The sequence below is a fragment of the Mercenaria mercenaria genome, chromosome 1 (genome assembly GCF_021730395.1).
Source record: "Mercenaria mercenaria strain notata chromosome 1, MADL_Memer_1, whole genome shotgun sequence".
Taxonomy (NCBI): Eukaryota; Metazoa; Mollusca; class Bivalvia; order Venerida; family Veneridae; genus Mercenaria; species Mercenaria mercenaria.
The window spans coordinates 93409586-93429368 of record NC_069361.1 but is presented as its reverse complement, the minus strand read 5'-3'; the positions used below and the strand labels follow the sequence as shown (position 1 = coordinate 93429368).

At 37.4% G+C, this 19783-nt stretch overlaps 1 protein-coding gene across 1 annotated transcript in view; it reads right to left on the bottom strand.

The window, feature by feature from the left end:
• LOC123530115 (uncharacterized) overlaps positions 1 to 19783 on the bottom strand; it is a 379601-nt gene that overhangs the window by 347965 nt on the left and 11853 nt on the right. The window contains exons 2-3 of the mRNA XM_053517535.1: positions 8090 to 8428; positions 6562 to 6643 (exon numbers count right to left, since the gene is read on the bottom strand). The gene's annotated coding sequence lies outside the window, so the exon portion shown is untranslated. The remainder of the gene's footprint in view (positions 1 to 6561; positions 6644 to 8089; positions 8429 to 19783) is intronic.

The window sequence follows — 19783 nt, the reverse complement described above, 5'->3', positions numbered from 1 at the left end:
TTCTGGCCCTTTCAGAGGCCATAACTCTGGAACCTATAATGGGATCTGGCCAGTTCAAGAAAGGAACCAAGATCTTATGGTGATACAAGTTGTGTGAAAGTTTGGTTAAAATAAAATCATAAATGAAACCACTATCATGCAGACAAGATATTGTGGACTGACGGCAGACGATCACAAAAGCTCACCCTGTCACTACGTGACAGGTGAGCTAAAAAGGGGAATTATTCCAAAAAATATTTGTGCCAGAGTTATAGACCTTGTATGATATGATGAGGACAAAGTTGTGGAAGAACTATTTTAAGTTTGAATCAAATTCATTAAGTAATAACAAAGATATTGTGAAAGTGCACCAACTTTAACCTGAAATTCTAAGTAACAAGAGCTGTCTCCATAGGATGACACATGCCCCCGATGGCACATTGAATGAATAGTTATGGCCAATGTTAGAGTTTAGGACCTTTGACCTACGGATCTGGGTCTTGCGCGCGACACGTCGTCTTACTGTGGTACACATTCATGCCAAGTTATTTGAAAATCCATCCATGGATGACAAAGATATGGACCGGACAAGCCCATCAATGCACTATCATGAAATATGACCTTTAACGTCTAAGTGTGACCTTGACCTTTGAGCTACGGACCTGGGTCTTGCGCATGACACGTCGTCTTACTGTGGTACACATTCATGCCAAGTTATTTGAAAATCCATCCATGGATGACAAAGATATGGACCGGACACGAATGCACTATCATGAAAAATGACCTTTAACGTCTAAGTGTGACCTTGACCTTTGAGCTACGGACCTGGGTCTTGTGCATGACATGTTGTCTTACTGTGGTACACATTCATGCCAAGTTATTTGAAAATCCATCCATCGATGACAAAGATAGGGACCGGAGACGAAAATTGCGGACAGACTGACAGACAGACTGACAGACCGACAGACGGTTCAAAAACTATATGCCTCCCTTCGGGGGCATAAAAAGGGGGGATATTCAAGAAATATTGGTACAAGAGTTGGGACCCTTATGTCATTTGATGTGAATGATGATGCGATACAGCTATTCTAAGTTTGAATCAAATTTGTCTTATAATACCAGTTACAGAGTGAAGGTGCATCAAAACTTTAACATGAAATTTTAGGTAAAAAGGGGGCATAGTTCATGATTTAATGGTGCCAGTGTTATGAATCTTTTGTAAAATGATATGGGTGATTATGTAGAAAAATTGTTTTAAGTTTGAATCAAATCCCTTCTGTAATAAGAGAGATATAGTGAAAATGCATCAAAATTAAACAAAATTTTGTGTAAAAAGGGGTCAAATGGTTCTCAATTTATTGATTGGAAACCCTGTGACCTTGACCTTTGATCAAGTGACCCAAAAAACATTAGCAGTCCTCTGCTTTACATGTCCAGTAATCCTATGAAGTTTCAACATTCAAGGTCAAGTGGTTCTCAAGTTGTTGAATGAAAATGGTTTTCCATGTTCAAGCCCCTGTAACCTTGACCTTTGATGGAGTGACCAAAAAAACAATAGGGGTCGTCTACTCTATAACCCTGCCAACTTATGAAGTTTGAAGGTTCTAGGTCAAATGGTTCTACAGTTATTGATCGAAAATGAAGTGTGATGGATGGATAGACAGGGCAAAAACAGTATGTCTATACAGAGTGGAAATGCACTAAAACTTTAACCTGAAATTCTAAGTAAAAAGAGGGATAATTCATGAAATATTGGAACAAGAGTTTTAGCCTTTGTGCCAAATGATGAGGAATAAGTAATTAAAGTTTGAAGCAAATCCGTCCAGTAATTACAGAGATAAAGAGAAGAAAGAGAAGATGCATCAAAACTTGAACCAAGTGTGGATGCGGAAAGATGATGACGCCAGGTCGAGCAGGATAGCTCTCCATATACTTTGTATGAACGAGCTAAAAATCATCCAACCAAAACAAGAAAACAATAATTATCTCCTCTTAATAGTGAAGCTTCCTATAAAGTTTCGCTAAATTCTAACCAGTGGTTGCTGAGAAATACTCTAGACAAGAAATGTGGGATGGATGGAAAGACAAAGTTGTGACAAATGTACCATTCAAAGAAATATCCAAATATTTATATATTTTGACAAATTCAAGGGCCGAAACTCTCACATATGTATATTTTGTTCATTGCCAAGCACCTAAACTGATCAATGTTTTCCTCCGATAAACATTTCACATGACATTGTGGATAAATTGTAATACATAAATAAGTAAATGGTAAGTTTTGTATACCAACACTTTTTAAAATGTGTCATTATCAGATAAAGAACCAAACTCTTCTACAGTGCTCGATTTGACCATATTTTCTGTCTTATAACCTCCATTATAAAGAGAATGGTACTGAAGCAGTCGATAAACCTGTTATCATATTTAGCTGTTTAAAAATTTGAGAAATACATTACCGTGGAAACACGAGCCCAGTCACATATACATTTTAAGCATATATTACAAAGCAAACATACATACTTATAAAATGATCAACTACGCAGACTTCTACAGATAACACTGAAACCGTAATAGACTGAAATAGAGACTATTACATGATTGTCTTTTCATACTGAATTTATTAAACTAGTTGAAGAAAATATTAAAATATGAGGCTCTGCCAAGCATTTCATCAATCTCATACAAGTTTAATAATCTCAATGTGGAAAGACCCAAATGTAATATTCTTTTTATCACATGTAAGGTTTTTCTGCTGAAAAATCAAAATTTCTTCTTACTTTACCTATAATAGATTAAGTAAATTCGACCAACGTCTCATATACATAAACTGACGTCAAAGTCAAAGCTTTATTACATTACTGTTATACTAAATCTATGTAATGGCTTTATTTCATTCCCACGGCATAACTTTTTCTGCTGAAACATCAAAATATCTTCTTACTTTACCTATAATAGATTAAGTAAATTCAACCAATGTCTCATACACATAAACTGACGTCAAAGTCAAAGCTTTATTACATTACTGTTATACTAAATCTATATAATGGCTTTATTTCATTCCCACAGCATCAAACATGTGATAAAAGTGTTTAATATCCGTATTGGCATCTTCTTTCAAAACAAATTTCTTTGGATGGTCATGTGCTTCAAACCTGGACAAAAATTGTACTTGGAGAGACAGAGTCACATGAACTTGAGATTGTAGCAGCTAAAACATTAACAACAAATACAATAAAATGCTATAGTTCAATCGATTTGAATTTACCCTCTAGACAAGGTATATTACATTCTTAAAACAGTTTTTCTATGATTTGACTTGATAACAGGTTTTTGACCATTGATAACCCTGTTTCTAAGTTGTCCTGGATTTCATTTTCTGAACATTATTGTGGCCTCTGCACTGTTAACAATGGTTTCTGACCCAGATTTGAACTTGACCTAAAGATCAAAGATTAACATTCTGACCAAGTTTCATTAATATATGGTCATGAATGTGGCTTCTAGAGTGTTAACTAGCTTTTCCTTTGATTTGACCTGATGACCTAGTTTTTGAACCCACCTGACCCAGATTTAAACTTGACCTTAAGATCATCAAGATTAACATTCTGAACAAGTTTCATTAAGACATGGTCATAAATGTGGCCTCTAGAGTGTTAACAAGCTTTTCCTTTTATTTGACCTGGTGACCTAGTTTTTGACTCCACATGACCCAGATTCCAACTTGACCAAAAATCATCAAGATTATCATTCTGACCAAGCTTCATGAAGATACGGACATAAATGTGGCCTCTAGAGTGTTAACAAGTTTTTCTTTTGATTTGACCTGGTGACCTAGATTTTGACCCCAGATGACCCAATATCAAACTTCTCCAAGATTTATTGAGGGCAACATTCTGACCAAGTCTTAAAAAAAAGAAAGTAGGTCAGTAGGTCACATGACCCAGATTCAAACTTGACCTAAAGATCATCAAGGTTAACATTCTGACAAAATTTCATAAATATACAGTCATAAATGTGGTCTCTAGAGTGTTAATAAGCTTTTCCTTTGATTTTTTGACCCGGTGACCTTTGTCCTTTGGTGACTTTACATAAAGATCATCAAAATTAACATTCTGTGAGATATTTTCATAAATGTGGCCTCTGGAATGTTAACAAGCTTTTCCTTTGATTTGACCTGGTGACCTAGTTTTTGACCCCACCTGACCCAGATCTGAACTTGACCTTAAGATCATCAAGATTAACATTCTGACCAAGTTTCATTAAGATATGGTCATAAATGTGGCCTCTAGAGTGTTAACTAGCTTTTCCTTTGATTTGACCTGGTGACCTAGTTTTTGACCCCACATGACCAAGATTCGAACTTGACCTAAAGATCATCAAGATTAATATTCTGACCAGGTGAGCTAAATCCTGATAAAAAGTGTGCTATTTCTTTTGATTTCAATATATTTTCTAGTTTAAGTTTTGCATTTGATAAATATTGAGATATTTTAACAACCTGAAGCGTGTAGCTGGAAATTCATCTCTTTTCAATCTATCTTGGTTACACAACCAAGACAGACAAAGGGAGGTAATAACAATTTAATAAACTTGGATATCTAATCAATTTTGACAAAATACGTACTTGTCAATGCAACTCTTTGACAACTTTAATACAGTAGTTTATTTTATTTATACCTATGTTAAAATAACACTATCTTGCTTGGGCAAGGATAGGAAAATCAAATTTCAAAAATATTTCCGGAGAAAATCTGATGTGTATTAAGAACTCGGTGAACATAAATAAGTGTAAATGATCAGCTTGTTATGTTCTGAACAAATCAATTAGTTGTTCAAATTCTGATTAACCACCTTTAAAATGGTTTTCAATGATTTGAACTAGTGATCTAATCTATGATCCAAAATAAACACTTTTAAGGTGACCTATATTTAACAAGAGCTAGTCGAACACGAAATGCCCCCCTTGATGCATTCAGTAATTGCAGAAGGAACAGAAATTATATGCTCACTATAAACAAAAGTTCTACTGTTCTGGTTCAATCTGACCTTGACCTTTACCCATTGACCTAAAAAATCAACAGGGGTCATCTGCTGGTCATGATCAACCTCCCTATTAAGTTTTGTGATCCTAGGCCCAAGCGTTCTCAAGGTATCGTCCGGGAAGGGTTTAACTGTTCTGGGTCAATGTGACCTTCACCTTTGGCCTACTGACCTCAATATCTACACAGGTCATCTACTGGTCATGACCAACCTCCCTATCAAGTTTCATGATCCTAGGCCCAAGAGTTCTCAAGTAATTGTCTGGAAACGGTTTAAATGTTCTGGATCACTGTAACCTTGACCTTTGACCTACTGACCTCAAAATCTATAGGGGTCATCTGCTGGTCATGATAGACCTCTCTATCATCTTTCATGATCCTAGGCCCAAGCGTTCTCAAGTTTTTGTCCAGAACCGATGAACTGTTCCTAGCCAATGTGACCTTGAAATTTGACCTAATGACCTCAAAATTAATTGGGGTCATCTGCTGGTCATGACCAATCTCCCTATCAATTTTCCTGATCCTAGGCCCAAGCGTTCTTGAGTTATCACCCGGAAACCATTTTACTATTCCTGGTCACTGTGACCTTGACCTTTGACCTACTGATCTCAAAATCAATAGGGGTCATCTGCTGGTGATGAACAACCTCCCTATCAACATTCAGGATCCTAGGCCCAAGCAATCTTGAGTTATCATCCGGAAACCGTTTAACTGTTCCGGGTCACTGTGACCTTGATCTTTGTTATACTGACCTCAAAATCAATAGGGGTCATCTGCTGGTCATGACCAACTAGGCCCAAGTGTTCTTGAGTTGATGAACAACCTCCCTATCAACTTTCAGGATCCTAGGCCCAAGCAATCTTGTTATCATCCGGAAACCGTTTAACTGTTCTGGGTCACTGTTACCTTGATCTTTGACATACTGACCTCAAAATCAACAGGGGTCATCTGCTGGTCATGATCAACCTCCCTATCAACTTTCATGATCCTAGGCCCAAGCCTTCTTGAGTTATCATCCGGAAACCGTTTAACTGTTCGTGGTAACTGTGACCTTGACCTTTGACATACTGACCTCAAAATCAATAGGGGTCATCTGCTGGTCATGACCAACCCCTCTATCAACTGTCATGATCCTAGACCCAAGCGTTATTGAGTTATCATCCAGTAACCGTTTAACTGTTCAAGGTCACTGTGACCTTGACCTTTGACTTACAGACCTCAAAATCATTAGGTGTCATCTCCTGGTGATGGCCAACCTCCCTATCAACTTTCATGATCCTAGGCCCAAGCATTCTTGAGTTATCATCCGGAAACGGATTGGTCTACATTCCGACCGACAGACATCTGCAAAACAATATACCCCTTCTTCTTCGAAGTGAGGCATAATGAAGACAAACACTCAGACCATGTTTCATGCAGATCAGGTAGATTTGGCCAAAACTGTCAACAGTCAAGTCGTTGAAAAGGCATGACAGAGGACAAACAGGAGAATCACAATACTTCCCCTTAAGTGTTCATCTTAGCAATGTTTTAAGTTTACCTTTTATCTGGTATGGGAAGACATTCCACGGAGTCATCAATCCTCTCAAAGCCTTTATCACAAACTGACCGGCACGTAAAATCTAAAAATAATATCACACCAACAATTTTTAAATCTCTATTCTGTGTAAAACAAAGAGTCTGAAAGAAACTTACAAAATATGCCCACGGGCAACATGTCGAGCCTGCCCTTTGACCCCTAACTGTGACTTTGACCTCTGAGATAGAGTCCATCTCATTGAGTTAAACATTCATGCCCAATGTAAACAAGATTCCTCAATGCATGTCAAAGTTATGGCCTGAAAAGATCCGACATGACCTTTGACCTCCAACTATGAACTTGACCTTTGAGATAGGAACCTGGGGTTTGCACATGACACTCCGTCTTACTGAGGTTAACATTCATGCCAAATATAAATGAGATTGAGATTGCTCCATGTACGTCAAAGTTATGGTCCTGGATAAACAAATCTGGATGGACGGAAGCACATACACCGAACAGCCATTTGGACAACTATGTCTTCGCTTCCACAAGCAGGCTCGACAAAAAATGTGCAATAATGAAATTTTATGGATCTAATGTAAACAAGAGGGCCATGATGGCCCTATATCTCTCACTAGTTTAGTTGATTGCTTGTCTATTTTTTACCCCACATGACCAAGATACAAACTTGACCTAAAGGTCATCAAGACAAACTCTTGTGAAGATATGGTCATAATGTGGCATCTTGAGTGTTAACAATCTTTTCCTTTGATTTGACTAAATGACCTAGTTTTGGACCCCACATGACCAAGATTCTCACCTGGCCTAGAGGTCATAAAGAGAAACATTCTGACCAATTCTCATAAATTTCAAACTTAAAAGATGGTCTCTAAAGTGTTAACAAGATTTTCCTTTGATCTGGCCTACTGACCTAGCTTTTGACCCCATATGACCCGGTTTCAATCATGACCTAGAGATCATCAAGACAAACATTCTGACCAAGTTTCATAAAGATTGGGTCATAATTGTGACCTCTAGAATGTAAACAAGCTTTATATTTAATTTGATCGGGTGACCTAGCTTTTGACCCCATATGACCCAGACTCGAACTTGGTCATCAAGACAAACATTCTGATCAATTCTCATGAGGTTCTAAAAATATGACCACCAGGGCTGGTAATTTTCTTAATATGGCTATAATTATGAAAAATTTCGAAAAAAAATTTCCACATACACACGCATATAAGCAGGAAAAAACAATAGTCCCGCACCACTTTAGGATGGCCGGTGGACAAAATTATAGTGGACATGACTTACTCGTAGTAAAAGGAGGGAGACAACAAATGCAAGGAAGCATATATGTCAATCTCTGACAACTTCATCTGGGAGTTGACTCTATCTTAGTTGTTAGAGCATTGGATTAGCATCCAAGTGATCTGGGTTCAAATCCTGCCACAGGCAGTTGGGATTTTTTGTTATAAATGTTATGTCCTTAATTTCTGTTAAGCCCAAAAAGTCAGTAATTATAGTCGCATAAATTACTAACCAGAAAGTCTTTCTTGTTTTTTTCCATCAGCAGAGTTTTCACAAGGCCTGTACAAACATTTTATATTTTCAGAGCAATAAGGTCCATCTGTAGAATCTGGAATGAATCCTCCTGTCAGGTTACATGAGCAGTTTGTCTGTGTATAATAAATTTCTTTTCCTGTTGGTTTGTTACATTCAATCTCGCCAAGGTATGACTTGCAAGGTATTCTAGACTCAAAGCACTCTGAGAATGAATCTGTCCTCCTACGCCTTGAATTAAAAACTTTTTCAACATTTTTGCAGGGCCTGCAACGTACTTTCGCCTTGCCCTCTGGAAAAATGAAGACTGGTTCTTCACCTACAATGTAAAGCAAACCTGTATCCATTATGAGAATTGACCCAAAAGTGTTGTCACCAGAATCATAAAACTGTGTACAATGAAAAGAATACAAGAGGGCCATAATGGCCCTATATCGCTCACCTGAGTTTAGTTGCTTGCTTGAACAAATATCTTTGCTAAAGCTTCATAAACAAAAACAAACAAAACAAGAGGGCCAAGATGGCCCTAGGTCGCTCACCTGAGAAACACACCATAACAGTGTAAACATGTTTGACCTAGTGATTTCATGGAAACAAATATTCTGGCCAATTTTCATTAGGATTGGACCAAAAATGTGGTCTCTTGAGTTTAAACAAGTATTTTCTTTGATAAGACCTAGTGACCTACTTTTTGATACCAGATGACCCATATTCGAACTTGACCTAGATTTCATGAAGGCAATCGTATTGAGCAAATTTCATGAAGATCAAGTGAAAAATACAGCGTCTATCGCATACACAAGGTTTTTCTTTGATTTGACCTAGTGACCTACCTTTTGACCCAACATGACCCATATTTGAGCTCAACCTAGATTTCATCAAGGCAATCATTCTGAAAAAAATTCATGAAGATCAACTGAAAAATACAGCCTCTATCTTACACAATGTTTTTCTTTGACTTGACCTAGTAACTTAGTTTTTGACCCCAGATGACCCATTTTGGAACCTGGCCTAGATTTCATCAAGGAAATCTTTCTGACAAAATTTCATGAACATAAATTGAAAAAATACAGCCTCTATCGCATACACAAGGTTTTTCTTTGATTTGACCTAGTGACCTAATTTTTGACCCCAGATGAACCACTTTCAAACTTGGCCTAGATTTCATCAAGGCAATCATTCTGATAAAATGTCAGGAAGATCAATTGTAAAATACAGTTTCTATTGCATACACAAGGTTTTTCTTTGATTTGACCTAGTGACCTAGTTTTTAGCCCAAGGTGACCCATGTTCAAACTTGATCTAGATTTCATCAAGGTAATCATTCTGACCAAATTTCATGAAGATCAATTGAACAATACAGCCTCTATCGCATACACAATGTTTTTCATTGATTTGACCTAGTGACCTAGTTTTTGAACCAAGATGACCCATTTTGAAAATTCTCCTAGATTTCATCAAGGTTATCATTCTGACAAAATTTCATGAAGATCAGTTGAAAAATACAGCCTCTATCGCTTACACAAGGATTTTCTTTGATTTGACCTAGTGACCTAGTTTTTAGCCCAAGGTGACCCATGTTCAAACTTGATCTAGATTTCATCAAGGTAATCATTCTGACCAAATTTCTTGAAGATCAATTGAACAATACGGCCTCTATTGCATACACAATGTTTTTCATTGATTTCACCTAGTGACCTACTTTTTGAACCAAGATGACCCATTTTGAAAATTCTCCTAGATTTCATCAAGGTTATCATTCTGACAAAATTTCATGAAGATCAGTTGAAAAATACAGCCTCTATCGCTTACACAAGGATTTTCTTTGATTTGACCTAGTGACCTAGTTTTTGACCCCAGATGACCCACTTTCGAACTTTGCCTAGATTTCATCAAGGCAATCATTCTGACAAAAATTCACGAAGACCAGTTGAAAAATACAGTCTCTACCGCATACACAAGCTAAATGTTGACAGACAGACAGACGACAGACTGACAGACAGGCAACGGACGCCGAACATTGAGCGATCACAATAACTCACCTGAGCATTGCTCAGGTGAGCTAAAAATGAAAAAAAAAACTAGAGATGCTTTTGAGAAAAGCGCATGTCTCCCACAACTGCCCCTATGTAAAATGTCTAGTTTCTTTAGATGGTTTAGAAGAGTGGATCCAATTATATGGTCCGGATGAGTGGATCCAATCAGTAATTCAAGGGCCATAAATCAAAAGTGCTTGGGTGGATTTGGCTAGTTATCGAACTTGGCTGAGGTGTTATGGCCAAACGCATTTTGTTCAAATTTAGTGAAAATCGGATGAGAAATGTTGGATTTAGAGAGCGGACAAGAGTAAAAAGGCGGATTTTTCGGTAATTCAAGGGCCGTAACTCCAAAATGCCTACACCGATTTGGCTAGTTATCAAACCTGGCTGAGGTCTCATGGTCAAACACATTTTGTTCAAGTTTGGTGAAGATCGGATGAGAAATGTTCGACTTAGAGTGCGGACAAGAGTAAAACTGCCAATTTTTCGATAATTCAAGGGCCGTAACTCCAAAATGCCTGGACCGATTTGGCTAGTTATCGAACTTGGCTGAGGTCTCATGGTCAAACACATTTTGTTCAAGTTTGGTGAAGATCAGATGAGAAATGTTTGAATTAGAGTGTGGACAAGAGTAAAAAGGCCGATTTTTGGTAATTCAAGGGCCATAACTCCAAGACGCCTGGACCGATTTGGCTAGTTATCGAACTTGGCTGAGCTCTTATGGTCAAACACATTTTGTTCAAGTTTGGTGAAAATTGGATGAGAAATGTTCGACTTAGAGTGCGGACAAGCTTTGTGACAGACACACACACAGACACAAACACACACACACAGACTGGAGTAAATCAATATGTCTCCCACACCACTGTGTGGTGGGAGACATAACTGTTACGGGTGAGGAGCGTGCATGATAAGGGTTGTGAGGGTGACTCTGGTGGAGGAGTGAGTGAGGTTGGGGAGGATACAACTTTACATGTTAATAAATATTAATATTTAATGACTCAACTTGAGTCTGTGTCAAAAGTATTAAGTAATAAGAGAGATAAGGATCAAATGTATCAAAACATTAAATAAGTATAAGTCTAAGCAAAAGGGGGCATAATTCATGAAATACTGGTGCAAGAGTGATGCACCGTGTGTCATGTTGAATCAAATCCATTTTGTAATAATAACTGAGAAAAAGTGAAAATGCATCAAAATTAACCTTTAATTCTAATTAAAAGGGGGCATAATTTATGAAAAATTGGTGCAAGCATTATAGACCTTGTGACAAATGATGTGGGTGATAAGGTGGAACAACCATTTTAAATTTGAATCAAATCCATTCAGTAACAACTGAGAAATAGTGAAAGTGCATCAAAACTTTAACCTGAATTTATAAGTAAAAAGGGGGAATAATTCATGAAATATTGGTACAAGAGTGCATATGATGTGGGTGATGATGAGGAACAACTATTTTAAGTTTGAAGTAAATCCATCAAGTAATAACAAAGATAAAGAGAAAGCGCATCAAAACTTTAACCAAAGTGTGGATGCAGATTAGGCCGCCGACACCGGGTCGAGTAGGATAGCTCTCCATACTTCGTATAGTCGAGCTAAAAAATGAAAAAAAAATTGTGGGGTGGGGTGGAGGGAGGAGGAGGGTGACCAAGGCAGTTGGGGTGACCGGGTGTGGGTACACAACTTCATATGTTGATAATAAATTTTTCCTATATAAGTCAATGTAAAATAAGGGACCCCTCCGGCATGGCATATACTGACCCCAGGGTCATGATTTGAGCAAAGAACTACTACATACCAAATATAAAAGTTTTAGGTCATGTGGTTTTGTACATGGCTTGTAACATAATCTCAGTGGTATAATCTGAATTTTAGGGGAATAATTTGAACAATCTTGGTAGAGGACCACTAGATGATGCTACATACCAAATATCAAAGCCCTAGGACCTGTGTGGAAGATTTTTTTAAAAATTCCTTTTGGTTACCATGGCAACTAGAATTTAGTACGGAATTCAATTCTGTGAACAATTCTTAAAGAAGACCATCCAAGGAACATTCCTGTGAAGTTTCATCAAAATTGGCCTGGTGGTTAAGGAGGAGATGTTGTTTAAAGGAAACTGGATTGAAAATATTATAAGAATGCCATATCTCCCGCCGGGAGCCTTTTTCTCCCGTATTTTCAGTATATCTCCCGGTCTCCCGCCGGGACATGAAAACTTCCCGTAAAAAAATAAATTCAGAAAAAAAGTTCTCTGTCGAAAAACCATATCTCAGACCCAATGTAGACCTTTAGAAAATACTTGAAATTCAATATCAAGTAGCCCGGAAATACTCTTCACACATAATTTTGATAGTTGTCTATATTACCCAGCTTGTTTATCGGGAGATACACGCCTGAGGCATTAATTAGCTTTCCACCTACTGTCATCATCTGCAAACAATTAACCATTTAATCTTACCCGTAGGCAATTGTAAACATGTGCATTCGAGATTTTAGACTGATTCAATAACATCAAAGTCGCTGATCTGTAGTTTTCAAAACAATATGTAAACCAGTCTTAAAATTACATCATTTTACCGCCATCTGCCAAAGTGTACTTTCGTTTTCGCTGACCTCAATATTTATCTAGCCATCAGAAGATGAGACAGGTTAGTGCTAACACCGAGTTTATGCTTCTCAATTTAAATACTTGCACAACATGCAAAAAATCAACAACAATTTAACAAAAATTGGCGAGTTAATGTCAGACTACAAAGAATTTCGGACAAACATGAATTCGGATAAGTGAATTTTATGAAATAAATTGCAATTCATACTGCCCGAAGACTGCCATTTGTCATGTTGCAATAATTAACGGGAGAAGAATTCTCAGTTTAAATACATGTAGTTTTAATCTAAATATGGACAATCCAGCAGTAGAACAACTTTCATTTTTGTTTTAACACTTCATTTCTGAAAAGAAATGACTGCCCTTAAAAGACTGTTTGGACATGATATGTCCGCAATCTTTTGAGTACTGAATGCTTAAAAATGTCAAAAAGATCACTCTCTCCAGATGCAGAAGCATCAACACATAAAGCAAAAACAAAGTTCCTGGTTCAAACTTCTATGGAATTCTGAATTTCCTTGGATTAATTAAAGTGCTGTAAGTAATAATCATGCATTCTTTACACAACTGTTGGCTCCACTCATCAATTCAATATAGAAAACTTGATCATTTTTTCATGAAAACGGCTATTTAGCGCGTAAAAATGAGCAAATAAAAGTCTCCCTTATTTTTACCCAAATCTCCCTTAAAAAAAGCCCTGTTGAGGCAAATCTCCCTTACTGACCGTCTGAAAAAATGGCAAGTATGAAAATATTTTGTGTATATATCAAGATATGAAAGAATAAGAAAAGCATGGTAACAGCTGGAAGATTTCTGGAGCTCCAATGACAGCTTTCGAGTAGAGGGTTTTACCAAAATTATGCCTATTCAACGTTGGTGTAAGTTGAAAAAATCATCTCAAATAACTGTGATCAGCCTGATCCGACTGACAATATCGCGACAGGTTATTCAAAGTCCAGCCACTTATACACATGTATAACAGAAATTTCAAGAGTGATATTACCCATCCAAGTCGTAATCTGTCAGATGATGAAGCAATGATTGGTTTCAAAGGCCGGTTTTTGCTGAAACAGTAAATACCTAACAAGCCGACAAAATGGGGACTCAAATCGTGAATGTCAGCAGACTCTATATCTATTCATTTATTTGTATATATATACATTTATTTATTATAGTTTTTGTTCAGGCAATCTAATAGCTTTTCAAAGAAACATTTGGTCAGGTGTCAAACTGAACTACTTGCATATGAATGAAATTTGTATGAATTTTGTGATTTGTAAATAGTAGCTGTTGATTTTTTTTTTAATTTAATAAAAAGTACAAAAAAATTAAAACAATAAACAAATCAAGGAAGTGTTAAATGTAACAAGAGCTCGTCGAACACGAAATGCCCCCCTTGATGCATTCAGTAATTGCACAAGGAACAGAAATTATATGCTCACTGTAAACACAAATTCCATTTCGGAACACAAAACTATGCAAGTGGTCCAAATTTGAAGCCTGTACCTTCAGAAATGTGAAAGTAGGTCACTAGGTCAATCTCAAGATCAAAGTTCATTTCAGTACACAAAACTAAGCTTGTGGTTCAAATTTGAAGGCTGTAGCTTGAGAAATGTGAAAGTAGGTCACTAGGTCAAAATCAAGGTCAAATTTTATTTTGGAACAAAAAACTATGCATGTGGTCCAAATTTGAAGCCTGTACCTTCAAAAATGTGAAAGTAGGTCACTACGTCAATAACAAGGTCAAACTTTTTTTCAGTACACAAACCTATGCATGTGATCCAAATTTGAAGGCTGTAGGTACAGAAATGTGAAAGTAGGTCACTAGGTCAAGATCAAGGTCAACTCATGTCAAGGTTCATCTTGCCACTCAAAACTACACATGTGGTCCAAATTTGAATGATGTAAGTTATGGACATGAAGATTCTAAGATTTTCCCTGTATAAGTCTATATGAACCATATGACCTCTGGGGCGGGGCCATATTTGACCCGAGAGGGATAACTTGAACAAACTTGGTAGAGAACCACTAAATGATGCTACATTACATATTACCAAAGCCATAGTCTTTGTGGTTTGGACAAGAAGATTTTCAAAGTTTTTCCCTATATATGTAAACCATGTGACCCCCACAGCGGAGCCATATCTGACCCTAGGGGAATAATTTGAATAATCTTAGTAGAGGACCACTAGATGATGTCATATACAAAATATCAAAGCCCTAGGCCCTGTGGTTTTGGACAAGAAGTTTTTCAAAGTTTTTTCCTATATAAGTCTATATAAACCATGTGACCCTAGGGGTGGGGCCATATTTGACCCCAGGGAAATAATCTGAACAATCTTGGTAGAGGACCACTAGATTTTGCTACATACCAAATATCAAAGCCCTAGGCCCTATGGTTTTGGACAAGAAGATCAGAAACCATTTAACTGTTCCTGGCCAATGTAACCTTGACCGTTGACCTAATGACCTCAAAATCAATAGGGGTCATCTGCTGGTCATGGCCAACCTAAATATCAATTTTCCTGACACTAGGCCCAAGCGTTCTTGAGTTATTGCCTGGAAACCATTTTACTGTTCCTGGTCACTGTGACCTTGACCTTCGACATACTGACCTCAAAATCAATAGGGGTCATCTGCTGCTCATTACCAACCTCCCTATCAACTTTCGTGACCCTAGGCCTAAGCATTCTTGAGTTATCATCCGGAAACCGTTTTACTGTTCAGGGTCACTGTGACCTTGACCTTTAACATACTGACCTTAAAATCAATAGGGGTCATCTGCTGGTCATTACCAACCTCCCTATCAACTTCCATGATCCTAGGCCCAAGTGTTCTTGAGTTATCATCCGGAAACCGTTTTACTGTTCAGGGTCACTGTGACCTAGACCTTTAACATACTGACCTCAAAATCAATAGGGGTCATCTGCTGGTCATTATCAACCTCCCTATCAACTTTCATGATCCTAGGCCCAAGTGTTCTTGAGTTATCATCCGGAAACCGTTTTACTATTCAGGGTCACTGTGACCTTGACCTTTGACATACAGACCTCAAAATCAATAGGGGTCATCTGCTGGTGATGACCAACCTCCCTATCAATTTTCATGATCCTAGGCCCAAGCGTTCTTGAGTTATCATCCGGAAACGGATTGGTCTACATTCAGACCGACCGACCGACCGACAGTCCGACCGACCGACATCTGCAAAACAATATACCCCTCCTTTTTCAAAGGGGGGCATAAATATTAATGGGAGATATTGTTTAGTCATGTATATAGACAAACATTTCAACTATAATGTATATAATACAATTCCATTTACAGTATATAGTATATATTTTATGTGTTTAATATATAATTATGAATGTATTGCAAGTGTTGTACATAATCAGAATTTAATTGTGCATAAATAATGTCAGTGTAAGATGTGAAAAAATGGAAAATAAAGCAATAAAAAAGGAATTCAGATCTGAGGAAATCAGCAAATATCAACTAAGTGTCAATGACTGGAAATTATTAGTGTTAATTGAGTGGAGATTAAATAGACATACTCCCCACTAAGATCTTAGCAAATGTCATCTACTGTAAGTTTATTTAATAGCACACTCCCGTGTTCTATAAATAGAACATACAACAGCTATACCATAATGCAATGCACGAATTGCGGACAAGGGAGCGTTTTCTATATATGATGAATCATCAACTGTCTCAGTAAACTTCGAAGGGAATTAGAAGAAGTAACATGCCACCTGTATAAAATTGTCGCACCTGTTAACAGAATAATTAAAACAGATGAAACAATAACTATTTAAAGAAATAGTTTAGAAATGAATGGAATATACAAAATATACAGACATATCATTTTAACAGGACGATTCAAAACGGGTCGACTAAGCAAATAAAGAGCATTGTGTAAAAGTGTGTTGCAAGGACATTACCCTATATTCTGCAATAATAATATTAAAATCTTGCACCAGAAGAACGGTTTACAGTCTTAATAACAAATTACAATATTTTCGAATGCGACACATCGAAGAGCACTTTTGTCAAAACTTTTAATGCTAAATCATTTTGATTCAAAGAATTTATCAGCACATTTAAAATCATAATTACAATAAGTACATGTATTTCATTTTGAACAACTTGTTCACACAACGCAAGACGCAGACTTGATGATGATCCCCGATGTCAGCTGCGGTCGGTGTCCGTCAAATATCTCCTTATTAAAAATACATAATTTATACTTGCATGGTTTGGTAGAAATAATGGTGTTGCATTAGATCGGGAGAGGGATAACGACAACAGGCCGCGCATGGTTGCAAAATGCGCATGCGTCAATTAGTTACTTTTATAGATGTCGGAAATTCCAATATTTACATATCATTTAAGTTCCATATTGTGACGTATCCTACCGTACAGTATGACTTAGCAGGGTTGTCAACGTTATGTAACATACAACAAAATGATTATTACCTGATATGTCTCATTTATTCCGTTTATTTTGGCCTTGAAAACTATCAATGGACACGTCTGCGGATGAAATAAAAGATGTAGTAGTTTTAAATTTAACTGGAAGTGGTTAGTGCAATTTGAATTCGTATATTTTTTCTTATATACATAGGTTACACTTACCCATGAAACTGCCACGTTTTAAAGCAATTTTGTTCAAAATAATTAATTACATTGAAATAGAAAGTTTTGAGGTATGGTTCAAAATATCTAATTCGTGTAAAGCAAGTAGACCCGATATACAAATAAACAAAAATCGCCAGCAAACATTCAAAATAATGTTTCAATATAAAACATATGCAACAAAACTCCCTGTAACTTAGTGTTTCCTTTTGTAGATATCATGCTTTCAAGTTAAAATTGTTAGTTAGACATGCACTTCAGAGGAAGGAAAACAGCATGTATTTCCTAAACCTAATTAGTAAATACTAATTTGTTTTAGCTCGATTGTGATGAAAGCTTCAAGCTAATTGGAACCACTCTCGAGTCCGCTTCCTGGAAAAACCAGTACTGGTGTCATATGAGAAGTCATGGTCGTGACCCCAATGTGGCTCGAACCCACGACCCCTGGATTGAGCGGACGACACCTTATCCCCTAAGACCACCGCTCCCCCTTTCAAACCAAATTGGGGATGTTTTTTTTGATTAAAATTCTAATCTTACAAAACCGTTTTTAAAAGTTATTCCCACCCTTTTCACAGTAAATGCCCCTTTGGGTGATAACTAACGAAAAAATAAATTTCCCCTTTTCAAAAAAATTAAAACTATTTTTTGGGAGTGGATTAAATATTTTAAGGGACGGTGCCTGTCAAAAGATTCGCCCTGTAAGCGAAAGGACCCGTGTTCGAGCCCCTGGCCCACGCTTTTACTTTTTTTTTCTCACCCAGTGACAAAACCCCCTCAGGGAGCACCCTTTAAAGCCAAAAAACGAGGCAAAAAACCCCGGAAACAAAAGTTTACTTTTTGGGGAAACCCATACATTGAAAGGGCTGCTTTAATTTTTTGCCCATATAAAAGAAGTTTAAGGCCCTCAAAATTTCCCCTTCTACGACAGGGCAACCATTTGAAATATTATTTGCTATTCGAATGGTAAAACCCAAAAAGTTAATTTGTGCAAATTTAAAATCAAAATTTGCACCCATTTTTTTCTACAAACGTTTTTTTGTATTTTTCCTGAAATTACTTTGGGCCAGGCACCCCCTTTTTGTCATGGTCAACAAAATCTGTATTATAAATACAGATAAAAAGGCCCAACGAAGGGTCATGGTCCGGTAACAACACTAAAGTATGTCTGTAAAAGTACTAAAGAAAACCAGGCCCAAAAGTTGTCTTTGATTGTTTTAAAAAACATTTTAGAGCAGGTGTGTATAATACTATAGAAAACAAGGCCTAAACCTGTTTTTTTCCAAGGTTGTGAAACCAAAATTTAACCCATGGCCCGAAAAAAGTACTATAGATACAAACCCTCAAACTTTTTTTAGGGTTGTGTTAAAACCCGCTACACAGGTCTGAACCCAGAAAAATTTGAAAAAACTTGTTCCGGCTTTTTGCCCATTGACCGGTAGCAACAGCAACCCAGGGGCCCGGGAAACAGTCCCTAAAGAAAACCCCGGGCCCCAAACCCTGTTTTCAAGGTTGTGTTACGACAGCGGAGTAAGTTAAATCATAAAATAGATAAAATGCCCCAGCTTTTTGTCATGGTTTTTTTACAACAAAGAGCTTTGGTTTTTGTATCAGTACTATAGAAACAAGGCTCCAACTTTGTAAATGGGTTGGTAAAAAACAGCTAGACATGATCTGTAACTGTACAAAATATAACCAGGCCCCCAACTTTTTTCCATGATTGTTTAAAAACAGCTGGAACATTGCCCTGTAACAGAAACCCCAAAAAACCCCTGCCCACACTTTTTTCAGGGTTTGGGTTTTTACAAAGCAGTTTACATCATGGTCTGTATCAGTATTTTTAGATCCCCAAACCCCCAAAATTATTGTCAGGGTTGTGTTAAAAAAACCGGTACATAAAAGCCCTGCATCAAAACTTTAGTTTAACCAACCCCAACTTTTTGTCAGGGTTTGATTTTACAAAAGTTTCCCGCATGGTCTGTATCAAAACTATAATAATCAGCCCCCAAACCCTTTTTTCAGGGATTTTTTTAAACCAGTTAGGGCATGGCCCGTAGATACTACATGTAAAAGTTTCGGGCCCGGGGCCAAGGACCGGTAAAAATACCCGGGAGAATAATCGTTTTAGTACATCGATAAACTGGCCCCCAACTGTTTTTTATGGTTTGTTAAAAACAGCTAGAGCATGGTCGGTACATCACAATAGATAAACCTGCCCCGGGCTGCTGTAAATTGCCCGGGTTTTAGCAACAGCAAAGAGCAAAGCCCCGGCATCATTACAAAGATACACATGCGGCCGACTTTTGGCCCACGCCCGGGTAACAACAGCCGAGCATGGCCCTTTATTCAGTACTTTAGAAAACCCCAGACCCCAACTGTTGTCATTGTTGTGTT